This window comes from Podarcis liolepis (genome assembly GCF_965112155.1).
Source record: "Podarcis liolepis genome assembly, chromosome: 7".
Lineage (NCBI taxonomy): Eukaryota > Metazoa > Chordata > Lepidosauria > Squamata > Lacertidae > Podarcis > Podarcis liolepis.
This window is the reverse complement of record NC_139561.1, coordinates 87,432,837-87,441,057: the sequence shown is the minus strand read 5'-3', so window position 1 is coordinate 87,441,057 and position 8,221 is coordinate 87,432,837. Positions and strand designations below refer to the sequence as shown.

At 49.1% G+C, this 8,221-nt stretch overlaps 1 long non-coding RNA gene across 1 annotated transcript in view; it reads left to right on the top strand.

The window, feature by feature from the left end:
* Positions 1-8,221, top strand: part of LOC310712747 — a 410,683-nt gene that overhangs the window by 331,680 nt on the left and 70,782 nt on the right. The gene's annotated exons all lie outside the window — the stretch shown is intronic.

Sequence of the window (8,221 nt, the reverse complement as noted above, 5' to 3'; positions counted from 1 at the left end):
TGCAATTCTATGATTCCACAATCTAAAGAGGGAGGCGGAGACGAGAACTGAAACTCGGAGGCACTGCTGCCTCCAACTGTGAAGGCTAAGGTATGAGCCCATTTGGCCATGGTACAGCAATAAGTAACCAAACAAACCTCTGTGTTGCAAAGAGAACGTCAGCAATGTCTAGGCAACACGATGACCATGTACATATGCAATAGACAATCTTTATTGCAAATATGATGTCCAACACTGAACAGTGATTCCAGATACTGACTACTGTTTTGTAGAATTCTTCATCAGCGTGGTGGGACGATATAGAATTGCTTCATAAACCCATCTTATATCAAATGAATGTATGTAAATGAAAATATCTAATGTTGCGGAACAGTGCTCATGTAATAATGTAGTCACACACATTCATTCGATATATTTACATTCATTGGACATCATTTGCTGAATACACAAAGCTTCACCGCTTGTTTGTCATCGTTCGATGTCTGGTACCTTGCTTCATTTAAAGATTTCCAGAAACTTTGAGACTAAAGATTTCATTTTGGACTCGTTATGGTTTGAAGGAATCTATAAAAGATTGTCTGTTGCGTATGTACATGGTCGCCGTGTTGCCTAGACATTGCTGATGGCCTCCAACTGTGAAGACACAGCCTCAGGTCTAGTAGACATCGATAGCCTTATCCCCTTCCATCGATTTGCCCAGTCCTCCTTTAAAGCCATCCAGGTTGATCGCCGTCACTGCTTCCTGCAGCAATGAGTTCCACAGTTTAACGACACTGCATTAAGACATCCTTTCTGTGCGAAGAAGGAGCAGCTGGCAGCTGTCTTCACAGAGGTCCAGCCGCTATGTGGTTCCCCTCCAGAGGCGGCTGCGGTGCAACACGAAACCTGCGAGCACCTGAAAGTACCTGATTTGAATGCCTGCTAGCAACTTTTGGCCTTCATCTTAAAACTTAACAGGTGTAGCAGCCACGGATGCCTTGACAAACACCAACCTCTCTCCCTCCCACTCCCATGTTTCGAACCTGTAGCCTGGTGGAGAGGTCTGGGTGATCCGAAACCTTGCACCCTTGTTTTCTGGACGTTTTGGTCAGCTTAATAAAGGCATCGCCCAATTACAGACTACTTTGGCATTTTTCTTTCGGGCAAACATGGCCACCTTTTCAACTCTCTTAGGTAGAACACAGCGATCCTAATACAAATAGTGTTTTTTGCAAAGCAGCCACAGCCAGATGGAATTGTTCTGAGCACCTCAGGTGTGTTAAACGGGTGTTAAAAGATGTTGGGGGCGATGCCAGCAGAGGGTTTCCCACAGATGGGGGCCCCATCACTAAAGATTCCCTCTCCATTAAGAGATGGCAGGGTCATGTGAGAAAGGGGAGGCTTTTAAATACCCTGGTCTGAGAATCCATTTTCATGATAAAAACAAACAGCACACCATTTTCTAGACCTTACGGTTTCAAATATAAACCTGCTCTTAATAAGTCCATCTGCAATCTGCTCTTAATAAGTCCATAAAGCAGAGAGGGTGGCTGAATTTGGGCCTACCTGGGCTTGACGTGAGATGGATCTCTGAATTGTTTACAAAGGAAAATATCAAATATCTGTGTGGTTCAGCTGTGGTTTTTCTGAAGGTTTTCGGGATCACAGCAAGTGTGGAGGAGGAATTTAACCAACTCCTTCTGTATAATTACCGTATGTATTTGTTTAAAAACCAATAAAATATTGGGTTTTTGGATTTTTTGGAAAGATTAACTCTTTCCTCTCCTGCCCGCAGTCAGAGGAAAAACCCACTTCTGAAGCCAGTCTTTGCACTGGGAGTAAATTCCCACATTGTGCCAGTTGTGTGGGGGGAATTTCCCCACCCTCTGCACAAACAAACACTTGGCTCTTCCTCAGGACTGCAGCAGAGGAGATAATAGGTAAAATTATCTAGGTATAATCTAAAAAAATGTAGTATAAACACTGACAACTGGGAAACACTGGCCTGCGGGCGCTCCAGTTGGAGAACAGCCTTTACCAAAGGTGTCATGGGCTTTGAAGACACTCGAACTCAGGACGCAAGGGAGAAACGCGCTAAGAGGAAGGCACGCTTGGCAAATCCACACTGTGACTGACTCCCGACCGGAAACCAATGTCCCCACTGCGGAAGGACATGTGGGTCCAGAATTGGGCTCCACAGTCACTTACGGACTCATTGTTAAAACAGTGTTTATGGAAGACAATCTTACTTGGCTACAAGTGATCACCAAAGAAGAAGAATAGGTAACCCCCCCCTCCACTTTTGCTGAAAACCCAATAATCCCCCTCCCTAGCTGATGATATTAGCATTTCTTAAAAACAAACTAAAACTCAAATGCATTATGCACATTTAACATTTGAGTCCAGTCTGGGCCTCATTTGCCCATCCTCTTGCAACATGAACTTCAGACTTTTTTGATGGGAGGGGAGGTTTAATTACTCCTGCCAAGCTCTGCACCACTCCTGGCGACAGAGGGGGTAGGGATGGTGCAGAACGTGCAACCGTGCACAAACTTGGTTGCATTACTCATCTTTGGAACGAGATCGGATTTATTTGTTTTTGTAAGCACTGGGCAGTCTCTGGCTCGGACGATCCCATTGGTCCTCCTGCCAGCAAGCCCACCGTTCGAGAGACGACGCCAATCCCATCCTGGCCTCAGCAGAGCCTCCCCTGCTGCAGAGTGCTGGCCTTTTATATAACCACATTTATGCTTTGTGATTATCTCTTTAGCCGTGGCGCCCAGCTGGTGCATCCGAGAGCCTCCTCCTTTCAGCTCATTTGGAACACAGCTTACCTTGAGTACAGTGGTGCCTCGCAAGACGAAATTAATTCGTTCCGCAAGTTTTTTCTTCTTGCGGGTTTTTCGTCTTGCGAAGCACGGTTTCCCATAGGAATGCATTGAAAATCAATTAATGCGTTCCTAGGGAAACCGCTTGCCAGGCTGGCGGTGCGGAGAAGGGCTTTTCTCCGCACCGCAAGCCTTCAGGACAGGTACGGGAACAGAGGGGAAGGGGCGCAGCGCTTTCCCTCTGTTCCCGGGGCTTGCGTGGGAGGAGGGTTTTTCCTCCCCACCGCCAACATTCAGAACAGCATTCTGAATGTTGGCGGTGGGAAGGAAAACCCTCCTCCCACCCCAAGTCTTCAGGAAAGCCATCCGATGCCGGGCGGCGGGAGAAGGCTTTCCCCCTCCCCCTCCCGGCACCGGGGCTTCCTCCCGATGCCGCGCGGCGGGGGGAGACGTTCCCCCTCCGCCGCCCGGCACCGGGGCTTCGTCCCGATGCCGCGCGGCGGCGGGAGGCTTTCCCCCTCCGCCGCCCGGCACCGGGGCTTCGTCCCGATGCCGCGCGGCGGCGGGAGGCTTTCCCCCTCCGCCGCCCGGCACCGGGGCTTCGTCCCGATGCCGCGCGGCGGCGGGAGGCTTTCCCCCTCCGCCGCCCGGCACCGGGGCTTTGTTCCGATGCCGCGCGGCGGCGGGAGGCTTTCCCCCTCCGCCGCCCGGCACCGGGGCTTCCTCCCGATGCCGCGCGGCGGGGGGAGACGTTCCCCCTCCGCCGCCGGGCATCGGAGCTTCGTTCCGAAGCCGGCGGCGGGAGGAGGTCCGAGGACAGTGGGGAAGACGCGCTGCGCTTCCCCGCTGTCCCTGAGATTTCCCTATGGGCTGTCGTCTTGCGAAGCAAGCCCATAGGGAAATTCGTTTTGCGAAGCGCCTCCAAAACGGAAAACCCTTTCGTCTAGCGGGTTTTCCGTCTTGCGAGGCGTTCGTCTTGCGGGGTACCACTGTATCCCATATCCCAGCTAAAAACACATCTCCCTGAGGTCTCCGGCATTCCGGCCCAATGTTAAGTTCTTTTGGGACAGGAGCCAGAGAGAGAAGAGGTTCTTTCTGCAACAGAACCTGATGGCTTGTCAGAGCTGAGCATCATCACGCTCTGCGCTTTACAAAAGCAAGCGAGTCTGTTCCAAAAGATGAGTAAGGCAGTCGAGTTTGCAATCCTGCACCATTCTAGCAGCATAGAACAAATCTGCCAGTGCAATATATTATTATTATTATTATTATTATTATTATTATTATTATTATTATTTATACCCCACCCATCTGGCTGAGTCTCCCCAGCCACTCTGGGCAGCTCCCAATCAAGTGCTAAAAACAGTACAGTGTTAAATATTAAAAACTTCCCTGAAAACGTCTGCCTTCAGATGTCTTTTAAAGATAGGATAGCTGCTTATTTCCTTCACATCTGAAGGGAGGGCGTTCCACAGGGTGGGCGCCACTACCGAGAAGGCCCTCCGTCTGGTTCCCTGTAACCTCGCTTCTCACAATGAGGGAACCGCCAGAAGGCCCCTGGCGCTGGATCTCAGTGAACGATGGGGGTGGAGACGCTCCTTCAGGTCTACTGAGCCAAGGCCATTTAGGGCTTTAAAGGTCAGCACCAACACTTTGAATTGTGCTTGGAAACGTACTGGGAGCCAATGAAGATCTCTCAGGACTGGTGTTATGTGGTCCTGGCGGCCACTCCCAGTCACCAGTCTAGCTGCCGCATTCTGGATTAATTGCAGTTTCCAGGTCACCTTCAAAGTTAGCCCCACGTAGAGCGCATTGCAGTAGTCCAGTGCAAGGATTGCTGAACATGCAATTATAACTTCTCTCCCCCGACTCGCTTCAAGGCACACCCCACAACCTCCCCAAATCTGCTCCAGAGGGTTGGGGAACCCCAGAAAAGAGGCACCACACAGGGAGGAGAGAAGGAGAAAGTTCTGTTGCACAAGCAAAAATCCTGGCACGGAAAGAACAAGGTATTTAGCCCTACATTGGATGCAACCCAATACTTTTTTTTTTCCCCTGAAGAAGCCATTTTTCATGCCTGCAAGGGTTTTATTTGGGCTCTGGCTATTTGTCACGTTTCTCCCCTACCTTTCCTCTACAAAGCCCAAGGTGTTCTCTCTCTGTCCTCAAAACAAACAGGACGGTTAGAGTGAGAGTGACTGGCTTACATTAATGGCCCAGAGGCGGTTGGAAAATGAGTGACAGGAGCAAGCCAGCAGCCAATCACACTGTGCAAGTTGGAATTAACTCTTTAGTAGGACAGGAGTGTCAGGGCTAATGAGCACAGCAACTCATCTCCGGTGGGTCTTGCTGAGACTTAAGGTCTTCACTTCCCCACAGCTGACTAAGTCCCCTCCTCTCCAGGATTCCGCTCCCCCAAGCAACCGGAGACTGCGTCTACAAGTCACCAATCTCTCCTCCACCCTATTCAGAGCCAGTGTGGTGTAGTGGTTAAGAGCGATAGACTCGTAATCTGGGGAACCGGGTTCGTGTCTCCGCTCCTCCACCTGCAGCTGCTGGGTGACCTTGGGCCAGTCACACTTCTCTGAAGTCTCTCAGCCCCACTCACCTCACAGAGTGTTTGTTGTGGGGGAGGAAGGGAAAGGAGAATGTGAGCCGCTTTGAGACTCCTTAAAGGGAGTGAAAGGCGGGATATCAAATCCAAACTCTTCTTCTTCTTCTTCATGACTCTTGTGGTTCTGGGAGACAAAGGGGAGCTTGTTACAGCAGGAGAGAGAGAGACCTGTATCTCTTCAACAGCCTTACTACTACTACTACTACTACTACTAATAATAATAATAATAATATTTTTATTTATATCCTGCCCTCCCCGGCCAAAGCCAGGCTCAGGGCGGCTAACAACAATAAAATAATACAACATTCTAAAATCATTTCATTATAAAATTAATTCAAATCAAATTGATGGCAACCATTGGGCTAGAGTTCTGTGGAGATTGCCAAAGGAGGGAGTCAGGCTGTGCCCTGGCCAAAGGCCTGGTGGAACAGCTCCGTCTTGCAGGCCCTGCAGAAAGATGTCAAGTCCCGCAGGGCCCTAGTCTCTTGTGACAGAGTGTTCCACCAAATCGGGGCCATGGTCGAAAAAGCCCTGGCTCTGGTTGAGGCCAGCCCAACCTCCCTGGAACCTCCAAGATGTTTTTGTTTGAAGACCGTAAAGTCCTCCATGGGACATACCAGGAGAGGCGGTCCCATAGGTACGAGGGTCCTAGGCTGTGAAGGGCTTTACTCATCTCTGCTTCTTGACCAACCTCCCATTCGCCAGCTTCTGCCTCCAATTGTGGACTGCTCTCTGCCACAGACTCTCCCAGCTCACTAAGCCCTGTCCTCTCTTCAGCTTCCAACACCTCCTCCTCCCGGTCTGCTCCCTCTTCTCCCTCTGACCATTCATGACCATTCTTCGCTTGGTGGTTCCCCAGCTGGTTCCTTCCACCATTCCTCTGCACCCAACCAGTCCATGACATTGGATCTCCCTCAGTTCCAGCTTTGCCCCTCCATATGAGTGTTAACAGGCGGTGGGTTCACATGTGCATGTTCCAGCTGCACATGTGAACTAGTTCAACCAACCAGATGGCAAGCGAATCTGCAGGTGGGAAGAGGCTAATTGAATTCGTAACAACTAGAACAGAAGTTTGATGCCGGTAACTTCCAGAAGTTTTTTTGTGGCACCTTGCAGATTTAACAAATTCATTATAATATAAGCACTGGTGGACTAGAGTCTTATCCAGCCATATGTAGAAGGGGGGGGGGAATGTAAAAGGTTGGGTTGGCTGGCAAAATGAACAGTCTCTTACAAATCAATTTAAGCTGAACGGGACAGATCTGGGTAACAGCTGGTCTTCATATTTTTTTAAAATGGAGGCCAGCCATTGATTCCTTCTCTGTCCCAAATGCCAAGCTACAACCTGATAGTTGCAGCACCTAGCAGAGACGAATTCAGTCTGCAGTCTCCAACTTGGAACTGTCTGAAAGTCAGTTGGTCCAAAATGCTGCAGCCAGATTGCTGGCCGGAGTCCCATTTAGAACTCGCACAACCTGTTCTGAAGCAGCCAAACTGCTTGCCCGTTTGTTTCCAGGCCTAAATTCAAGGTGCTCACATTTGTTTCTAAAGGTCTTTGGCACTTACGGTATTGTTTTCTGGGATCCACCTCTCTTGCTGAATTCTGCTGCATTTGGAACAGAACGTTTTGGAAGTGTTTTATGTATTAAAAACACTAGAACTGAAAACATAAATAAAGCCTTGCTGGCTTAGGCCAGTGAATCTCCATGTCCAGCAATGTTATTCTCATTGCGGCCAGCCAACCAGATGCCTGGGCCATAACACACCTGGGACCTTATGTAGGTGAGTAAGGAATAATATAAAATGAAGGTATTCATGGCTTCAACATGTAGCCGAATTACTGTTGTCCCCTCCCCCACCATTTGCGCATCTTCTAGGCTGGTGACGAGTTCTGCATAATTCCAGTATACCTGAAGGAGCATCTCCACCCCCGTCATTCAACCCAAACACTGAGGTCCAGCTCCAAGGGCCTTCTGGCGGTTTCCTCACTGCGAGAAGTGAGGTTACAGGGAACCAGGCAGAGGGCCTTCTCGGTAGTAGCGTCCACCTTCCCACCAGATGTAAAGGAAATAAACAACTACAGTCATACCCTGGATTGAAGTTGCTTCACGTTGAGCGTTTTCTGGTTGCGCTCCGCAGCGACCCAAAAGTAATGGAATGTGTCACTTCTGGGTTTCATCGCTCACGCATGTGCAGCTGGTCAAAATGACACCATGCACATGCACAGAAGCAGCTAATCGCGACCCGTGCACGCGCAGACGCGGGTTGCGTTCGCTTCAGGATGAGAACAGGGATCCGGAACGGATCCCGTTTGTATCCAGAGGTAACACTGTATCTGACTTTTAGAAGACATCTGAAGGCAGCCCAGGGAAGTTTCTAATGTTCGATGTTTTATCATGTTTGTAATATTCTGTTGGGAGCCACCCAGAGTGGCTGGGAAACGCAGCCAGATGGGCGGGGTATAAATAATTTATTATTATTATTGCTTTTTCTGGGGGGTGCAGAGGTTCGCATACCCCTAAACATTTTTTGAATCTGTTTGGCCTCATTGAGGCAGTATTTCATTATGAGTTGGAAAATGAGAGTATCCCTAAACATTTTTTTTTTTACAAAAAAAGCCCTGATGTTGATTATTATTATTAATACTAAAGCTTGCCCATAGATTGTGGACCTTTCGGTTGTTCCTAATAAAGGCATCCACTGCTCAGGTGCAGATTTCGGTTGTGTGATATATATTTTTAAATAATAAGAATTAAAAAAATTATTTATACCCCGCCCTCCCCAGCCAAGGCCGGGCTCAGGG